Source organism: Narcine bancroftii, chromosome 1 (assembly GCF_036971445.1).
Source record: "Narcine bancroftii isolate sNarBan1 chromosome 1, sNarBan1.hap1, whole genome shotgun sequence".
Lineage (NCBI taxonomy): Eukaryota > Metazoa > Chordata > Chondrichthyes > Torpediniformes > Narcinidae > Narcine > Narcine bancroftii.
This window is the reverse complement of record NC_091469.1, coordinates 267504400-267523004: the sequence shown is the minus strand read 5'-3', so window position 1 is coordinate 267523004 and position 18605 is coordinate 267504400. Positions and strand designations below refer to the sequence as shown.

The window sequence follows — 18605 nt, the reverse complement described above, 5'->3', positions numbered from 1 at the left end:
TCTTCCTTTGATAGTTGGTCAACAAGTATGGGCTGAGTGGTGTCAGAGCCAAGCCCATCTTGTTTCTGCCACATACAGAGCATTACAGTAAAACTCATTAGGTTCTTAATTGAGAACTTTGGCTGTATTTTCACCTTCATCCAAAGTAAAGTGAACGATTCCAGTGCCAACTTTTCTGACAAAAAAAAACAACTCCGTACAGAGTGGAAATTGAACCTCAATTGCTGTGATCTTATCATCTGATTTATCAGAGTTTTCTTTTTAATTGTTTCCTATTTTAGTTGGATTCAAATTCACGCTTCATATGGTGAACCAGTTTAAGTTGTTATTAATATCTATAAATAACTTGAATATTTTGGATCAGGAGTGAACTTGGGTCGGGGTTGTTCAGCTGAGCTGGACTCAGTTCCTTCCTGTTATAAATAATGAACAAAATAATCATAGGTTTGCAGGTAGAGTCACAGCAGTTCAATTTTGTTCCAGATTTTAGTGTAGATTTGAAAGGAATGGAAAACAAAAACCCTAATTAACCTTTTTCATGATTTTGCAAGGCATTTATGTGTGTAACAACCCTGGCCATCAGATTGCATAGTTCCTTGCCATCAATATGAATAAGTATAAAAGACCTAACCTCAAGATTTGCCATATCCCTCATTTAATTTTGGTGAATGTAATCTTGATGCCTGCTGAGCAGTTCCACTGTATCAAAATGGATGGAGATATATTTCAGATTTTCCCTTTATCTAAATATCGCTGGATCTCCACTCAGCTCTGGATAACCTTGAAAACAATAATTCATGCATACGGCTGCTCTTCATCGACTATGGTCTTCAATACCATTATTCCCTCAGTGCAGGTCAAGAGGTTACAAACTCTAGGGCTCTGTACCCCACCTCTGTAACTGGATCCTTGACTTTTTCATCGGAAGACCACAGTCAGTACGAATTGGAAACAACGCTTCCTCCTCACTGATTATCAATACAGATACACCCCAAGCTCTACTCATTATGCACCCATGACTGTGTGCCCAGGCGCAATTCGAATGCCATCTACAAATTTGCTGATGACGCCACAGTTGTCAGCAGAATCACAAATGGCAATGAGGAAATGTACAGGAGGGAGAAAGATCAGCTCATTGAATTATGTAATTACAACAACCTTGCACTTTAGCAAAACCAAGGAGATGATTGTGGACTTCAGGAGAAAGTCAGGGGAGCATGACCCAGTCCCCATCGAGGGCTCAGTAGTGGAGAGGGTCAAGAACTTCAAATTTCAGGTGTCAACATCTCTGAGGATCTGTCCTGCAGCATCCATGTTGATACAATCACAAATAAAGCTCGCGAGCGGCTATACTTTGAGATGTCTGAAGAGATTTAGTATGTCACCGAAAACTCTCAAACTTCTACAGGTGAACTGGAAAGAGCATCCTGGCTGGCTGCATCACTGTCTGTTATGGAAGTGCCAATCCTCAGGGCAAAGATAAACTCCAGAGGGTTGTTAACTCTGCCTGCGACATCACAGACACCAGACTTCACTTCATTGAGGACATCTACATGAGGTGGTGTCTTTAAAAAAAAAGGAGCCTCTGTCCTCAAAGACCCCAACACCCAGGCCATGCCCTCTTCACTCTGCTACCATCAGGGATCTTCCTGCACAACATATTTGTATTGGTATGCACAATCTGGGAAGAACCTGGAGCAACGATTAGAGCTCTCTCTTTCCTCCACATTGGACTGTGCGCTATAACCAAGGAACACAGAGGATAATGTAATGTATTGACAACAAGAATTTGAGGGAGAGGAATCAAATTTCCCTAAAGAAACAAAGGCATTGACAACCTCAAGTGGCTTGGACGCTCAGGGTAGTAGAGTGTGTTCGAGAATTCATGATTAGTTGCAGTAGTGTCAATGTACGACAAGTTTTTGAATTCAGTCTTGAGGCAACGATCAATTAAGTGGAGAAAACCTTTTAACGGTTAAAGCAGAAACCATGCAAGTTGGCAATTTAGAATCAATCCAGCTAAATCAGCAGTCTTGGCATTTATGATAAAGTGCGTGGACTTCTCAGAACAATGAATAGAGATTCTCAAAGCAACAGTGTTGTTCAAATTAAGTGTGAGGACATAATTGTGTTTGCTCAAATCAAAGCCATTTGAGAGTGTCGGAAGTAATTATATTAACAGAATAGACCTTTGTATTGAATAGCAAGAGCTGGAGAGAAAAAAATTAAAATGCAAGCATTCAATGCTTCCAGCGTTTGACAAATAGTCAACAAAAGAAGGGTTGAGGCTATTGGTAAGATGGGAAAATTCAAGAATGTCATCAAACTTCATCCTTTGCATGTTGTCATTGGCTTCTTGACAACCAAGTATTTCCTACAGTCCATTTGGAGTAGCAGTTGCTTAAAGGTGTCATGGATGATTACTAAGGCAAACATTTCCCTTTTTGAATCTCTTATAACAGCTGCTACCGCTCCACCATCAGAGTCCTCAATAACAAACTCATTTAGGTGCTCATTTAAGGACTCTTACTTGTTCACTTTATTGCTTTTTAAAATTTTATCTCTGTATTGCACAGTCACTTTGTTTACATTCGTTATCTGTTCCCAGTTTTTTTTTGCACTACCAATAAGTGGTAATTCTGCCTCGCCCGCAGAAAAAGAAAATCTCGGGGTTGTATGTGATGTCATGTATGTACTCTGACAATAAATCTGAAATCTGTAATCTGATTAGAACAAAGAAATAAGAGCAGGAGGAAGCCTTCTGGTCCGTCAAGTCTGTTCTGTCATTCAATAAGATCGTGACTGATCTGGCCATGGACTCAACTCCTTTTATCCATAACCATAAATTCCCTAATATCCAAAAATCTATTGAACTTTTATAAATACATACATACATATATATATGTATTTAAGCTTCAGACAATTCCATGGATTCACAACTCTTGGAGAAAGCAGTTCCTTTTCAGCTCAATCCTTTGGGATGGTAAAGTATTTTTCTGGGTTTCTGCACATCCTCTCAATGTGTCAAGTGCTGAAAGCAGATGAAATATGTTGGGTGGATAAGAACAGCAGAAGGCTTAGAAGGGAACCATTCCTGGAGCACTATGTCATAATTTGTACACCAAAGCTCATGTTTCATGCTGCCAGTTATGCATTTGGGCAGTTATAAACCATTTAATGGACAAGGGAAGGAATGTCCCATTGCCTTTCCATTGAGGCATGCAGAGTTTCGAGCTGCTCCCTCACAGAACCAAAATCCTGCGGTTGATCCTACCATTAATGCCATCTGTTTGGAACTCTCTGTAACCATGGGGAAGGGACCATGGCAGATGTTTGGGAAATAGAGTAGATGTGGGTGAGGGCCTGGTTAATGGCAGTAGAGGGGAAGCCATGTTTTCTGAAGGCAGACCTCCCAGATGTCCTGGAAAGGAAGCCCTAATCCTGAGATCAAATGTGGCAGAAATGGAACAATTGAGGAAAGGGAATAGAATCTTTACAGGAGACAGGATGGGAAGAGGTGTAAGGGGTGAGTACTTTGGTCTTCTGTTATAATGAGTTCAATATTTCATTTGTGCTGTCACAAATCTGCTGAGTAATTTGCTGGATAGTCAAGGTAAGTCACCACTCACTTCATTCATATTTACCAGTGTAGAACACCAAGTATTCCTTCGGATCTGGCTAGCCACAGTTTTAGTCATGCTTGGTGAGAAAACTAGGACAAAAATAATTTCCTTTTACTGAAAATAAACATCAGCTTCTGCTCTGAGACGTTTCCGTGTTCAAGGAAAGGCGCAGGCTGTTACTCAGAGTTTAAGCTGCCAGGAGTCAAATTGGTTAATGCTGTTGGGCAGCTTCTTTTGGCTACATTTCCACTTACCACATTAGCCAAACTGACTCTTGTGTTGGTTTCAGCATTAATGCTTACAGATGTCAGGGGAAGTAGAGGAGGAGCGAGTTGTGGCTCAGAAATTAGAGTTTGCCTAATTTTCTTTTCTTGAAAATTGGTCACAATTAGCTCTTTCTGTCCAGTGACCTGATAAACGTTGCATTACTAATCAAATAGAATGATAGTTCTTCTCTTAAAAAATTATTCCAGATAATATTTATTCCATGTTAATTGTTTTGCTATAATTCTTCCAAATATTGAATTTAACTGACATTTGAAATTTAAAAAAAACCAATGTAAAAATGAAGCTAATAATTGATTAGGAATTACAATTGAAATATAGTTGTTAATTATGTCTTCCTTCAAAAACGTAAGAGATACCAACCCATTTGTTCCTGAATGATTTGAGATATGTGAAAGATACTTGTATGCTTTGCTGAGGTTCCATTTCTTTCTGCCATTCTTTTCTTTCCTTCCTGCCAGTTTCTCCCCTGGTTTTTCTAAAAGTACACATTTCTGCTGGATATGATCCACGTGCAACTATAGGTTTCTGAGAACTATACTCAAGATGGCCATGTTACTTTTGGATGAGACAATGGATTGCATTTGATTGTTTGATGATGGAGATGGATAGGAATCTGAATATTTTGACTGGTAGACCATTGGAAGAAGAGGATAACTGGCTTGCTCATTTTTTAAAAATTAACCCTTCCTACCATGGTTTGGATTCCAATCAGTTAACCTGGTGCAAACCAACAGATGTCATGGCCTGCAAAATCCTTGACTCACTGCGGAATATTTAGATAACTAGGGATCTAAAGGTATCTTCAGTTGAGGTAGAAATACCAGAGTCTTCAAAAGGTGAAACACTGCAAACAGATATGGTTTTTAGATTGCAATGTTTGGAAAATCGCAGAAAAAAAATTAACATAATTACTGTTCTTGGTGTTGTTCATACTGGGCAATTTGGTAGACTGCAAGTAGCTGAGTGCAACAGTCCCGTGATTGGATGACAGTCAATGAATTTTTACAGTACTATTTACACTTCAGGCTTCCTCCAAAAAATTGTAGGGGTCCTGCAAGATGAATCGTGGTGTAGGAATCGACTCCAAATTCCTGCACATTCCTTTTTAGACTGCCCACGTAACAGCAAAATTCCTTGATTGTGCTGCTACATGTCTGCAGTCTAAAATCTGTAAGAAATAGTTGGGTTCTTTCCCATTTCATACAGAATGTATACTTCACTGCTGCCTACCTTGAATTCAAATAACTATTCATCTGAAAGCAATTATATTCACAGCAAACAAACTATTAACTTATGGAGTGACAGGAGAATAATTAAAACTAGATAAGAAAAGATTACATAGGGTAGGGCTTGGGTGGGATGTCACCATTTTTCCTTCCTGTTCACATGATGTTGAGTAGATACTTAAAGAATGTGTGACAATAGTGATGGAACAGAAGGCAACAAATGTACTTATTTTTTCTCTGCAAATTTGCTTATCTCCATTATATATGTCACTATGGAGAATTAGGCTTGATAAACAGCCATGTAAGAAACTTGAAAACTGATAAGTTAGGCATCTCTACTCTGTGACACTGCTTCCTTTCATACCTGAACTGCACTTCCAACGAACACTTCAGAGTCCAATTACCAGTAGAAGAATGCCTAATGATTACTGTGGTTTTTATACTATACATGGTAGAATTTCTCCTTATTTTGAAAAGTAAAATTTTCTTCGGACATACGAGCGACTCTAGATGTTGGAATCTAAAGCCAGACACAATCTGGAGGAACTCAGCAGGTCAACTAGCATCAGTGGGGGTGGGGGCGGAGGGGGGGGGGGGTGGGGGCGGAGGGGGGGGGGGTGGGGGGAGGGGGAAAAGAATGATTGATGTTTCAAGCCCAAATTCTTCAACAGGGAAAAAAAAACTCATGAAATTCTTTTTTTGAAAAAAAACATGTTGGTAAGCTGACAAGGATTGCCACTGGGTATCAAATAGTAATTGTAGTTAAGTAAACTGCAAAAGAGACCTGATTGGCTAGGTTCTCTGCTTTGAGTGCTCCCTGAAATTTTAACTTGGTGAATTGGACAGAAATGTAACAAATCAGAACAGTTGTAATAATCACCAGAAAGATAATGAGCAAGTATTCTCAGAACAAATTTGATTTTTTTTTTGTGTATGGCCCGCAAGCATTGGTTTGAAGGTGATGTTTTCAAAAGCAAAGCAGCACAGATTGTATGTCTTCTCAGGAACAGCCCTTTGACAGGATTTCACAGGGTAGAGTCATTGCCTGTTTCATAGCAGCAGTTCTGCCACTTTTTTTTAACCATTAACACAGTTTAAAGGACCACTGCCATCAATAATTCCTAACTTGTAAACCAAACCTTTTACAATCCATACTATACATCTTATAAAGCTATAAAACATTGTTGAGATGAATCTTTTGCCATTACAGTTTTTGTCAGGTCAGGATATATACAAATTCTGGCCCTGTTATAATCATCAGCTGTATGGTGTCAGATGGGTTCTTTGACACTGTGTCTCAAACCCAAAATTGCTGAATTCATGCCTTATTGTAGAATCCCAAGAACAAAAAAAAAACCAAATCAAAACGGCATGAGATGAATTTTAATTTTGCAAGCTAATAAATGCCTGAAGTGCAGCTCAACTGGTAAAGCTACTTACTGATTCTGATCAATACACACCAATGTCTGGCCGAACCACTGATCTGTGCTGATGTATCTGATTGCAGCCAATGTGCCAGGAACTATGTTGCAATTGCCCTGAAGTAAGAAGAATAAAAATCAGTAAAAGCAAGAAGTATGCAGTGTCATGGATATAAGCCCCCTGTAAGACAAAGGGCCTAACCTGAGAAGTTAACCTGTTGTTTCTCTTGTCAACTGATGAAAGGCTTACAGTTGGCAGTAGATCAGCCAGACCTCTAGTTATTGATTGGTGTTCAACAGCATATGTCGGAAAATACCCATGCTTAGATAGTGAAGCATCATATCAAAGTCAGATGTGGCGCTTTCCTTATTGAGGTAGAGTGTCAATGTTCATTTTAAATCAGTGGATTATGAATGACTAGATGACCTCACTGGAAACTGAGTGATAGTTGTTAAATTCTAATTTACTCTGGGCCAGTGCCCTCAAGATCAAGTTAGGAAATGAGGTCCAAAGCAAAAACAGGAGAATAAGTGTTCCCAAAAAATAAAATGCTGTAATCATCACTCCATGCAATTACCGATTCTGTTATCTAAATTATTCTCTTAAGCACAATGTATTGGACAATTTGTACAAAGCTTTATCTAATCTGCTTTTGCTTCTGAAAATGAGCAAATATCCTCCGAGCCATGAATTTAATAATAATAGCTGAGAATCTAATAATTACTCTCTGTACCTCCACAGCTGCCTTAATGCATTGCATCACTTAAATTAATTAATGATTTCAATCATGAACTTTTTGAAAAATGTTACAATTCCTCTCATGTCTACAATGCAGTGACCTGGGAGTGTGAAATCTGTATTATGTAGCAAGTAACCAATTAATTGATTCGCAAATTACTTAAAGTTTGTTAAACCTAAGGGAGCAGTCAAGCTAATGACAGGATTCCACCCCCCCCCCCCCCCACCCACTTCTGGCTGTTTTTTTTAAAAAAAACCATCAATATTTAGTCAGGTGAAGACTGTCTTCGTACATCACTGGTCATTTTGAATGGTACCTGTGAGCTAGCTCAGGTACTGGTAAACCGCAAGGTTGCTGTCAAATATTTAGTTTAAGCATGGGATAAGTGGCTGTTTCTGTTTCTGGTATCAGGCAGCCTAATCTCAGCTCCTATTAGCAATTGCTGTCATTCAGACACACAGTGTCTGGCTGATTTAAATAAAATGAAATGAAGATAGTTGTTTCTGGTCCCTTGGCTTCAGTCATTGCTATAAACATATGCTCCGCGTCCTGCTTCTTTCCATCTTATTTATGACTTTAATTTGTTGTGTGGGCTGTGTTAGAAATTAAATTTAATACAATTCTCCGAGGGACCCTGTCATATAATAACATGGTAATTTCTGTGTATCCTTTTGAAAAATGAGGAAATTAATTCTTCTTGACATGTTCTAATTATTCCAGTGTGAATGGCAAACCTACTTTCCAGGCCCCTGAAGTGTTATAGGCAAGTGGCTGCTTTACAGCACCGAGGTGCTAATGCTGACCAGCAGTGCGTTTAATTTGAAACATGAGTAGACACCTTTCAACGCACCTTAGTAATGTGGGAGTGCTTTACAAAAATTAATTCACAACTTATTTAGCGGCTTAGCCTTGGGGTTAGATTTTTTTTTCCCAATTTGGTGTTGGTTTCTGAGAGGAATTTTTACATATGTAATTTATTATTTTTTAACCTACTGGTTTTCATTAATTGTGCAAGTGCAACTCAAATACTTTAAGGTATTAACAAATGGTGTTTTTAAAAATCTTCAGTTAGTTTGAAAAATGTAAACAGTTATTGACCCTGGGACTATTCATTTTCAATTTTATCTCAAATGGTCAGCATAGCGGTTAGCTCGATGCTGTTACAGCGCCAGGGAACTGAGTTAGAATCCAGCATTGTCTGTAAGGAGGTTGCACATTTCCCCCATGCCTGTGTGTGTTTCTTCTGGTTCTCCAGTTTCCTCGCACCATTCAAAACATATGGAGTTGAATGTTAATTTGGGTGTAATTGGGCGTTATGGGTTTAAATGGCCAAAACAATGAAAAGTATATAATAATAATACATTTTTTTAAAAAGTAGATTACAAAAAGGAGTAAAAGAGAAATAAACTAAACTTTGACCTATGTAGGACCAAGAGGCTCTAGATTTAAAAAAAAATATTGAAAAATAAAATGATCCAATGGCATTTGTACCCAAGAATGGTAATCAAAGAAGCAAATTTGCCATTTGGGGAGCAATGCTGTTTAAAAGAGAAGCTAAATACATGAAAATTCCAAGTCAGTTTGGCTCAGTGGTCTTACATTTGCATAATTGGTTAGTATCATGTAAGAAAGTTTCAGCTCGGATGGCGTTTGGGTTTTTGCAATTGACTTTGGTGTTTCTGGACGAGGGGAGGTTGGAATTCAGCTATGGCCTAAAGCCTAATGACACTGTAAACTCGCAAGTGAATTAAGGATAAGAGCACTGGAGTTTGGCTGGTATCCACAACATGGCAATCCAGCCTTGCAACCTGCTCTGAAAAAGTGGGAGAAGGATTTTAAAGTAACTTCTTTAGTTCCAACAAAAACGATTGCAAATCGGAGGAGGCAGCAAAGGGATAAATTTCTTCTGCAGTACTTCATAAGTAAAGAAATAATGCAAGTTTGATATGTGCAACTTGAATTGAAATCCTAAGTATGGATTAAACTTGTGGGTTATTAGTTGTACACAAAATTGTGGCAAAATATCATGTCAGCAGTACATACTTCAAAAATAATTTTTGTTTTTCTTGAATGCAAAAGAAAAGGTGATGGGATTTGTATGATGCTGTTGCAGTTTTGTAGATGATTTGGCTAGCTCTTTACAAAGCATGGATTTAAAGGGGTTTGTTCTATTGCAACTGCTTGGAAATAAATGATTGGAAATAATGCATTCTCTTCCCCCACCCTAAATTTCAAGGCACATGCATTCTAATATGATCTATGCTTTGGCAATCATTAACCCAGGATTTCAGATTTATTGTCAGAGTACATAAAGGACATTAAATTCAATTCTGAGATTCCATTTTTTTGCAGGTGAGGGAGAATTACCATATTGGTAGTGCAAAAAAAACCTCTACCCAATGTACAGATATAATTGTATAATGAAAACAAGCTGCAATACAGAGAGAAAAAAAATCAATAAAGTACAAAAGTAAGAGTTATTAAATGAGTCTTTAATTGAGTTTGTTGCTGAGGAGCCTGGAGGTGGAGGGGTAGAAGCTATTCATGAACTTGGTGGTGTAAGTCTTGTGACATCTTTCCTGATAGCAGGTAGCAGTGAGAACAGTGTGTGTTGGGTGGTGTGGAGCCTTGATGGTTGCTGCTGCTCTCCGATGACTGTGTTCCCTGCCATGAAAAAAATCTCTGAATATAGTGCCCTCAACATAGTGCTCTGATTCTGGAGTCATCTGTAGCCCTGGCCATGTAGGGAGAGCAGATTTTTCCCCCCTAAAATGTATTAAAGAATTGCTGATTTCAAGTTTTCTAGCTGCTCTGGTGAAATTTTAACTTGTATTGAGATTTGAACTAGTTTCTATCAATCTTTTGACCAAAAGATTTTTGTATCACCATGCTATCAAACCCACATTACGTGAATGAATCTTACTGAGGCAGCTATTGAAGTGGTGGCAAATATCCTTGGGCAATGGAGATGTGGGAAAAAATTTAGATGGAAATTCTTAATCCACTCACCACTGGTTCCAATTCTTTGAGTGTGTTTATTTGTACAAATGGCCTTGTATGGAAATGTGTGAATGAACAAATTACTATTTTTTTATCTGCATGTCAAATATGTTTGAATATAGGGGGTAGAAATAGCTAAGCTGTCAGAGCTAACCAGCTGGCAGCTAAGCAAAAGCAATGGGATTGGGCCCCACTAAGATAAAGACTAAATAATGATCCCTGTGTGACTTTTCATGACTGGGTCAGTGCAATATTATGAGGTCAAAAAGTTATAAGGATTAAGATTGTGGTGAGTATTGCAATAGCATTCTGACTTGCACAGCCTCTGGATTCAGCAGACCGATAGGTTATCCAGCAAAAGACCCAGAGAAATCTGCTGTCAGAAACTGGGACAGTATGGTAGATATGTCATTTCCATTCTAGCTCTGTTGTCATCCTGTTTGTGCTGAGCAACACAAGTTAAAATTGACAGCCTTTGACTGCATATGCATGAGGCCATTTTTAGTTACAATAGAATCAAATGGGCAGCTCATCGCTCCTGCCTTGCCAATATCAGTGGCCCAATGTTTGTGGGTCTGGTCTCATTATCATTCTGAGAGCATTTCAAGTATCCAGTTGATCAGAAGCTCTGGCTCCAATCCTGTTTGGCCAATTCGGAGTATTCTGGGGATTGAACTTGGGTCATCCTGGTCTGCAAATGTAACTTAATTTTTTAAATGCCTCAGTCTTAATGGAAACTTCTGAACATTTAATGATTTTTCTGTGGAGCTCATTGGTCTGAAGTTATCTGCCTGAGTTATAGCAGGCATGAGTTCTCTAAAGAAAACTACATGACATGGACACGCTCACAATTATAGCAAAATGTACCTGAGACTTCAATGTCTTTAGTGTTTCTTCATGTCAGTGGCTTGTCAGGCATGTACCAGGTACTACACTCAGCTGGTTATCTACTCTATAGAGCAAACCAAGGACACAGTGTTCATTTTGCTGCTCCTTTCTTTCTGTATTTTTAGTAATTAACATTGATACTGAATTAGATTAGGGTGCATTTAATATCATGTTTCCAGTTATTGCAGAGTGAAATGTGGAATCATGTTTCACGTATCTCTTTGCACAGGGAAATTCAAAGAGAAATTGGTTTCGAAGTAAGCTAGCAGTGGGGATGATACAATTACAAACCAATGCTATATTGAGCAGAGAATGTTAGCAGACTGCTATGTATGGAAGTGAGGATTGATAATAAAGCAATATTGAATACACTTATTAATAAACGAGCAATACTGTATGGGACAGGGTCCAGGTGTTTTCCCACATTATTTCACACAAATTATTACAGAAATCAATTGGAGAGGCGATCAGTACACTTTAGAACAGGAAGAGAGAGTTTTGGCTACTCATTTACAGAAGCAGTCACCAATACCAGTCATCTAAATCAGTGATCTGTGTATGAACAAGGGTCACTGAGAAAAATGGCAAGTTCATGTAGTTGGTCATGTGACAGGAAAGTTTCAATTATTATTTAAAAACACTGAGATGAGCATGCTCCTGGTATACTTTTTCTATAATGCTACCGTGTGTGCAGAATAATGAGAGAAGGTGGCATTTGATCCTATCTCATTCCTTGAAAGTTTTGCTATTTTTGTTGGCAGTCGAATCAGAGAAGTATTTGTTTGTAGCATAGCATGTGGGGGAGGAAACAAACACTTTCACAATGTCACATCAGTGGGCCTTGGCCAGCTGGCGTTTAGCAGATTTGTGGGGAAAAGTTTCATTTGGATGCAGCTATCAGTTCCATTACAACTTAGAACAGTTTGTTTCTTAATGAGCTGCATGGCAGGGAGTGGGTGAGGCCAGGGATCACTGCCAATATTCATGTGGATGCAGAGGGAGGAAAGAGGACTAGATTTGTATGTACTATGCCATATCTGAATGAATTCAGAGGAGTGAGACTTGTAACCAGAGGAAGTGCCCATGCACATGGTGCCAGCATTAACTCTATTGTTGTTCCTGAACTAACATGATTAGAATGGGGAAAATTGATACCAGTCTCATTCAGTAATGGTTCCTAAATTAGTTTTTGGCTGTTTTTAATATTGTTCCCTCGCTTTACCTTGCTCGGTGCAATCAAAATAGATTACATTTTGTTATTTTGCTTGAGAAATAAAATAACAACATTCCTCTTGCAATGGTTTTTAGTGCATTTAGAAATAAAACATGTTAAAAATTATTTTGAGTTTAGCATTGGAACATCTTCAACAATATAGTATGAGCAGAGTCCAATCAAAGATATCCAATTATGAAATGCTGTTCCCACAGTCAAGTAGATGAAGCATTGTCAATAAAATTAAGTTAATAGGATCAGGCAGGAATGTGGATTTGAAGTTGCAGGCGGATCAACCATGGTCTCATTGAATGGCAGAACAAGCTTAAAGGGCAAGTGACCTCCTCCTGCTCCTAGTTCTTATGTTCATACATTCAAACATAAGACATTTATTGACAAAAAAAAAATAACAACACTGACTCTGAATTTAAGTGCTGAGAGGGCAGCCGGTGCCTGCACCTGCTGTTGTCTCGATGATAATAGAAGTATGGCAGAGGGCACTGGGTACATTAGTCAGGCATTGATACCATGCTGGTGAGACATCTGTCTACTTCTGTTGCCTTACCCCATGCATTGAGGATGGTGGGAGGTATGAAAGTTATGAGATTTATTGCTGAATGAATCAAAAGTCCTTGGAACTTTTCTGCATGGAAGTTCTTTCAGACAACTGTTGCCCAGTGTAGTGCATGAGATGGTTATAAAATTATTACATTTTCTTTCTGATGATTTTCTTTTGTGTGTGTAGCAATATACAACAGAAAGGTGTTTTTATCAGAAGGGGGGGGAAAAGGACAATTTTAAGAAATTTTACTGAGCAATCTGGGCATGTCAACCTTTGGATATAATTTCTACCTTGGGCAAGAGAGATAATCATGCCTTTCACAACTATTCTCTCAGATTATTGCAGGCAAACTCAGGGCACTCTGTGAGTGGCTGTTAGCACTCTGGAGACAACTAAGTTTCATTACTACAGTACCAGACAAGGACATTTGTCAGATAAGTAAATTACTTTGCTTCATCATTCTGTGCCCAGTTCCCCTATTACTCAACATGAACCTCCCCTGCACCCCACATTGATTATTCTGGTTCCCTTAGCCCCTGCACAGATTTTACTGGTTTCACTCCAACCCTCCCTCGTATTCAATGCCTCCATGGTAACAATACATGTCTTAATGGGTTTGTGGCCACAAGGCCACTCTCCCTTCTTCTACACCACACATGTCAAACTCTGGCCCGCGGGCCAAATTTGGCCTGTGATATAATTATATTTGGTCCGCAAGATCATATTAAATATATATTAGAGTTGGCCCGCTGGCCGCTGCGCCAGTATAGTGCATGCACACTGAAGGTGAAAATGAAGACGCCGGAGGTGTGGAGGGATCTCAGAGTCCCGAATCCCGGGGATCGGAGCGCCGCACTCAGCCCGCTCGGCTCCCGGACACACAGACGCGGCTAGAGTTGGGGACCATCCTCGCTGGGTCTGCGCTTCAGCGGCGACGCCGGACCGAACGTCTCGTTGGCGATGCCTTCCCCCTCGCTCCGTGCGCGGCGGACCCTGCCTCCCACTTCTTTTGTTGGAGACGAGCCCGGCGCCGTGAGATCGCAGTTTAATCCCTCTCCAACCATGGGAGGGGGGTGGGAGCAACGCGCTCTTCTCAGCCAATTCCTCCACCGCCCCGGACGTTGGTGTTTCAACGGGGGATTCGGGTGCTTTCGTCAGGCAACTGACCTGTTGGTCCAAGACAAGGGGAGAGCGTACAAACTCCACACAGACAGCACCTGAACTCGGGTGAACATGGAGCTGTGACCCCACATTCCACATCAGGACTGTGTGTAAGTTTGGGAGCAGTGAGACGGAAGCTTATTTTGTTCCTGTGATTTAAGCCTTTCTTGGGGTGGGGGTGGGGTCCTTCTCTGACCATTTGCCTAACAATTAACCTAATCAGATGTGGAGTTACCACAGTACAACAGTTCTCAACCTTTTTCTTTCCACCCGCGTCCCTGTGCCATTGGTGCTCTGTGATTAGTAAGGGATTGCTTAAGGTGGTCTGTGGGTGGGAAGAAAAAGTTTGAAGACCACTGCTTTAATCATCCCCCATTGACTCGCCATGTGCACGGTTTCAGAACGCTAAAGGAAATGGGCCAATGGCAATTTTTCTCAAGCAAAATATTTCAGTAACAATTGGGTCTAGAGCAGTGATTCTCACCCTTTCCTCCCCACTCACATCCCACCTTAAGCAATCCCTTACTAATTACAGAGTTCTGATGGCATAGGGCACACATGTCAAACTCTGGCCCGCAGGCCATAATTATATATGGCCCACAAGATCATTTCAAAAATGTATTAGAGGTGGCCCACTGGCCGCTGCGCCAGTATAGCGCATGCACAGTAATACAACAAATCCAAGAATGCATTGGCGTCAGCATGCTAATCGCCCCCACCTCCTCTGTTTACGTTGCAGGGTCTCACCGTGGATTCTGGTTTTGGGGCCTGGCCAGTGTCAGGGGAAGCCAAGGCTGCTTCCCAGCGCCCGGAACCGGAGGCCTCGGGCCTGACCTCGCCAGGACCGTTGTCCACTCCCCCTCCCTGCTGCAGGCCGACCCGCGACTCACGGTGACGGGGCCGCTGATCCGCCGAGATGCCACCCTGCAGCGAGAGCCGATGCCCCCGCACTGTCGTTGTCCAACCCGATTGCCGCAAACCCCCGCCCTCCCGCACACAGGCCTAAGTAAGGATTATGAACTTTAATCTCAGGATAAAACGATCTTCCAATAGTTTCATGTCACAGTGATAAATATATTCCTGGTTAAAAATGGTCCTGCACCTGGATACAAGCTCATTAGGCATAAAACTTGAAAAGTGTGTAAATCAAAGGATATCTGTACCAATGGAAAAAGGGCATGGCAAATAACCCTGCTAGAGTTCATGCCCACAATCAGTCACCCATTTGATTTTTTCAGGAATCATGTTATTCTCCCACATTCTCAATAGCCCTCAGATTTTACTATTCGACAGCACACTAGCAACATTTGACAAATCCTCTATAGAGAAATATTATTTATTGAATATTTTATTTCTCATTTGTTAATGCTTCTGGAAAGAGTTTATCCAAAACTATTATTAAACATTTATTTTAATAAAAAAAGTTTAACATTACATATGTTGAAAGAAGAGAAAACATGCAGATGTTGTTGAAAATTTTCAATAAATATTTAGTTCGGCCCTCGACTTAGTCCAAGTTTTTAATTTTGGCCCTCCGTGAATTTGAGTTTGACACCTCTGTTCTACACTACTGTCTCCCAAAGTTCAAAGTTCTGATTTATTATCAGACTACCCTCATGTCATCACATACAAACCTGAGATTCTATTTTTTCCCTGCAGCCAGACAAAATTTATACATCAGTAATTATTGTGCAGCATGGATAGTGTAGTGGTTAGTGCAGCACCTTTACAGCACCAGTGATTGTGACTGGATGGGGTTTGAGTCCCACAGTGTCTGTAAGGAATTTGTACATCTCTGTGTCTGTGTGCGGTTTCCTCCCACAATTCAAAAACATACAGGGGGTGTAGGTTAATTGGGTGTAAATTGGGCAGCTTGGACTCATGGGCCAAAGTGGCCTGTTAACCGTGCTGTATGTAAGTTTAAATTTAGTGCAAAAAAATCTGTACTCAAAAGATTTGTATATAGAAGAGAGAAATGTAAACAAACTGAGCAATACAGAAAAAAAATTCACTGATAAATAATATGCAAATTAAGAGTCCTTAAATTAGTCTCTGAGTTTATCATTGAAGAGTCTGTTGGTGGAGAGGTAGCAACTGTTCCTAAACCCGGTGGTATGAGTCTTGTGACACCTATACCTCTTTTCCGATACCAGCAACGAGAACAAGGAATGTCCTGGATGGTGTGGAACTTTGATGATTGCTGTTGCTCTCCAATGGCAGTGTTCCCTGTAGATTTTCTCAATGATGGGGAGGGTTTTGCCTGAGATGTATTGGCTGTGCCCACTACATTTTGTAGGGCTTTCCACTCAGAGATTTTCATGCCCCCATACCAGTCTCTGATGCAGCCGGTCAGCATACAGTCCATGGCACATCTGTGTATCATACGTACAATACACTACAAACCTATTCTCTGAAAGAAGAGTTTAGCAGGATATTTTTATTGGTTAAAAATGAGTCTAGAGCCTTGGGTGCAATTGGAACAGTGGGCCAACAAATAATGTGTTAATTGGCCCATTGAGTACTCCCATTAAGAATTTCCAGTGAATGTGTATCTAAAAGTATTCAGACATCCTCCATTGTGCTTGTTAACCAGGGCATTGTGTCCGAGGTCAATTACAATCTGAACAGCATATGATTGAAGCTATTGTGATTAATTGTTTAAAAAACACAAAATACTGGAGAAGCTCAGCAGGTCAAACAGTGTCATTCATGTAACAAAGGTAAAGATACAGAACTGATGTTTTGGGCTTGAACCTTTCATCGAGAAAATGATGGCAGACATCCGAACAAAAGAGTGGGTGGGGGGGGGGAGGGAGTGACAAAGGCGAGAGATGATAGGTGGAAAAAGGAGGGAGGGGACAGCAGCGATGAGGGGGAGGAGGGATGGCTGGGTGGGTGGAGGAACTGTAAAAACTGGAAAGGAGGAGAGGAAGAAAGGGTGAGGAGGTTTAGTGGAAGGCAGTAAAATTCAATGTTCATGCCGTCTGGCTGGAGAGTACATTGGAGAGCCCAGTTGCAGATTAGGAGATCGCTTCTCTTAGCACCTCCGTTCCGTTCGCATCAACAGCGACCTCCCAGTAACCAATCATTTCAATTTTGAGTCACTCTCGCATGTCTGACCATGGCTTATGTACCATCCCACCCAGACCACCTGCAAATTGGAGGAACAGCATCTTATTTTCCATCTGGGCATCAGATAGCATGAACATTGACTTTACTGCCTCAGAAGCCCAAGGAAATTTGACATCCCATCTGAATCCTTTAACAACTTCAAATGGTACACTATTTAAAACTTTCTATCAGGGTGCATCTCTGTGTGGTCCCGGAACTGCTCCACCCTAAATTGCAAGAAACTGCAGAGGATTGTGAATGTAGCTCAGGCCATCACATATACCCCCCCCTCCCCCACCTTCCATAGAATATCTACAACTCCTGATGCCTTAGAGAAGCAGGTGTAGTGATAAGATGCTGGTGACACGATTGCTAGCAACATATTAAAACACCCATGCCACCCTAGCCACACTCGCTTCACCTCCTTCCAATCTGGAAGAAGGTTCATGGATATGAGATCACACACCACCAGGTACAAGGACAGTTTGTGTCCTGCCATTGTAAGCCTTCTGAATCAGAATCAGAATTTATTGTCATGAGCAAGTCATGAAATTTGGTACAAACATTCATATTATAATAATCTTATGACATATACTATTTTTATTTAAATGGTAGTGCATGAAAAATAAGGCAATGTCTTTGGTTCATTGGTTATTCAGGAATCTGATGGCAGCGGGAAGGAAGCTGGCCATGTGCCATTGAATGCTCATCTTTAGACTCTTGTACCTTTTCCTGATGGTAGTAAAGTAAAGAGGGAATAGCCTGGTGGTGGGGATCTTTGAGGATAGAGGCTGCTTTTTTTTTTTGAGACACTGCCTCACATAGATGTCCTTGATGGAGTGAAGACCTGGGCCCTGTGATGTGGCAGGCTGAGTTAACAACCCATTTGGAGTTCATTCTTGTCCTGAGAGTTGGTGCCCCCATTCCAGGCAGTGATCCAGCCAGAATTCTCTCCACAGTACACCTGCACAAGTTTTCAAGAGTCTTCAGTGACATACCAAATCTCACAAAATTTAGCAGCTGGCAAGCCTTCTTTGTGATTGCATCAACATGGAGGCTTTAGGACAGATCCTCAGAGATGTTGACACCTGGAAATTTGAAGTTCTTGACCCTCTCCACTACTGAGCTCTTGATGAGGACTGGGTCATCTCCCCTGACTTCCTTCTGAAGTCCACAATCATCATCTCCTTGCACCATTCAACAAGCTGATCTATCTCCCAATGAACCCCAATAGAATAAAATTATGTTGCTCTGTTCCCTCTGTAACTTTGTAGTTTTGTACTTGTTGTACTGTGCATGAGATGTTTACTGGTTTGCTTGCCAAAAAACCTCTATCATTGCCTATTGATACTCGTGAGTTGAACTTGTTTGT

At 40.6% G+C, this 18605-nt stretch overlaps 1 protein-coding gene and 1 long non-coding RNA gene across 38 annotated transcripts in view; one reads left to right on the top strand and one right to left on the bottom strand.

Annotated features, from left to right (window-relative positions):
* The window catches only part of sox6 (SRY-box transcription factor 6), a 676057-nt gene that overhangs the window by 123641 nt on the left and 533811 nt on the right, over positions 1-18605 (top strand). Inside the window, exon 1 of one of the 34 annotated variants that reach the window (XM_069897936.1) lies at positions 10653-10697. The exons of the other annotated variants lie outside the window; for them this stretch is intronic. The gene's annotated coding sequence lies outside the window, so the exon portion shown is untranslated. Of the gene's footprint in view, positions 1-10652; positions 10698-18605 lie in introns of those variants that run through there. 34 annotated transcript variants of the gene reach the window in all.
* LOC138743181 (uncharacterized) overlaps positions 1-18605 on the bottom strand; it is a 90304-nt gene that overhangs the window by 39540 nt on the left and 32159 nt on the right. For 2 of the 4 annotated variants that reach the window (XR_011344700.1, XR_011344697.1), the window contains exon 4: positions 6578-6675. This is a non-coding gene — a long non-coding RNA (uncharacterized lncRNA). The remainder of the gene's footprint in view (positions 1-6577; positions 6676-18605) is intronic. The other 2 variants (XR_011344692.1, XR_011344703.1) reach the window with 1 other exon arrangement.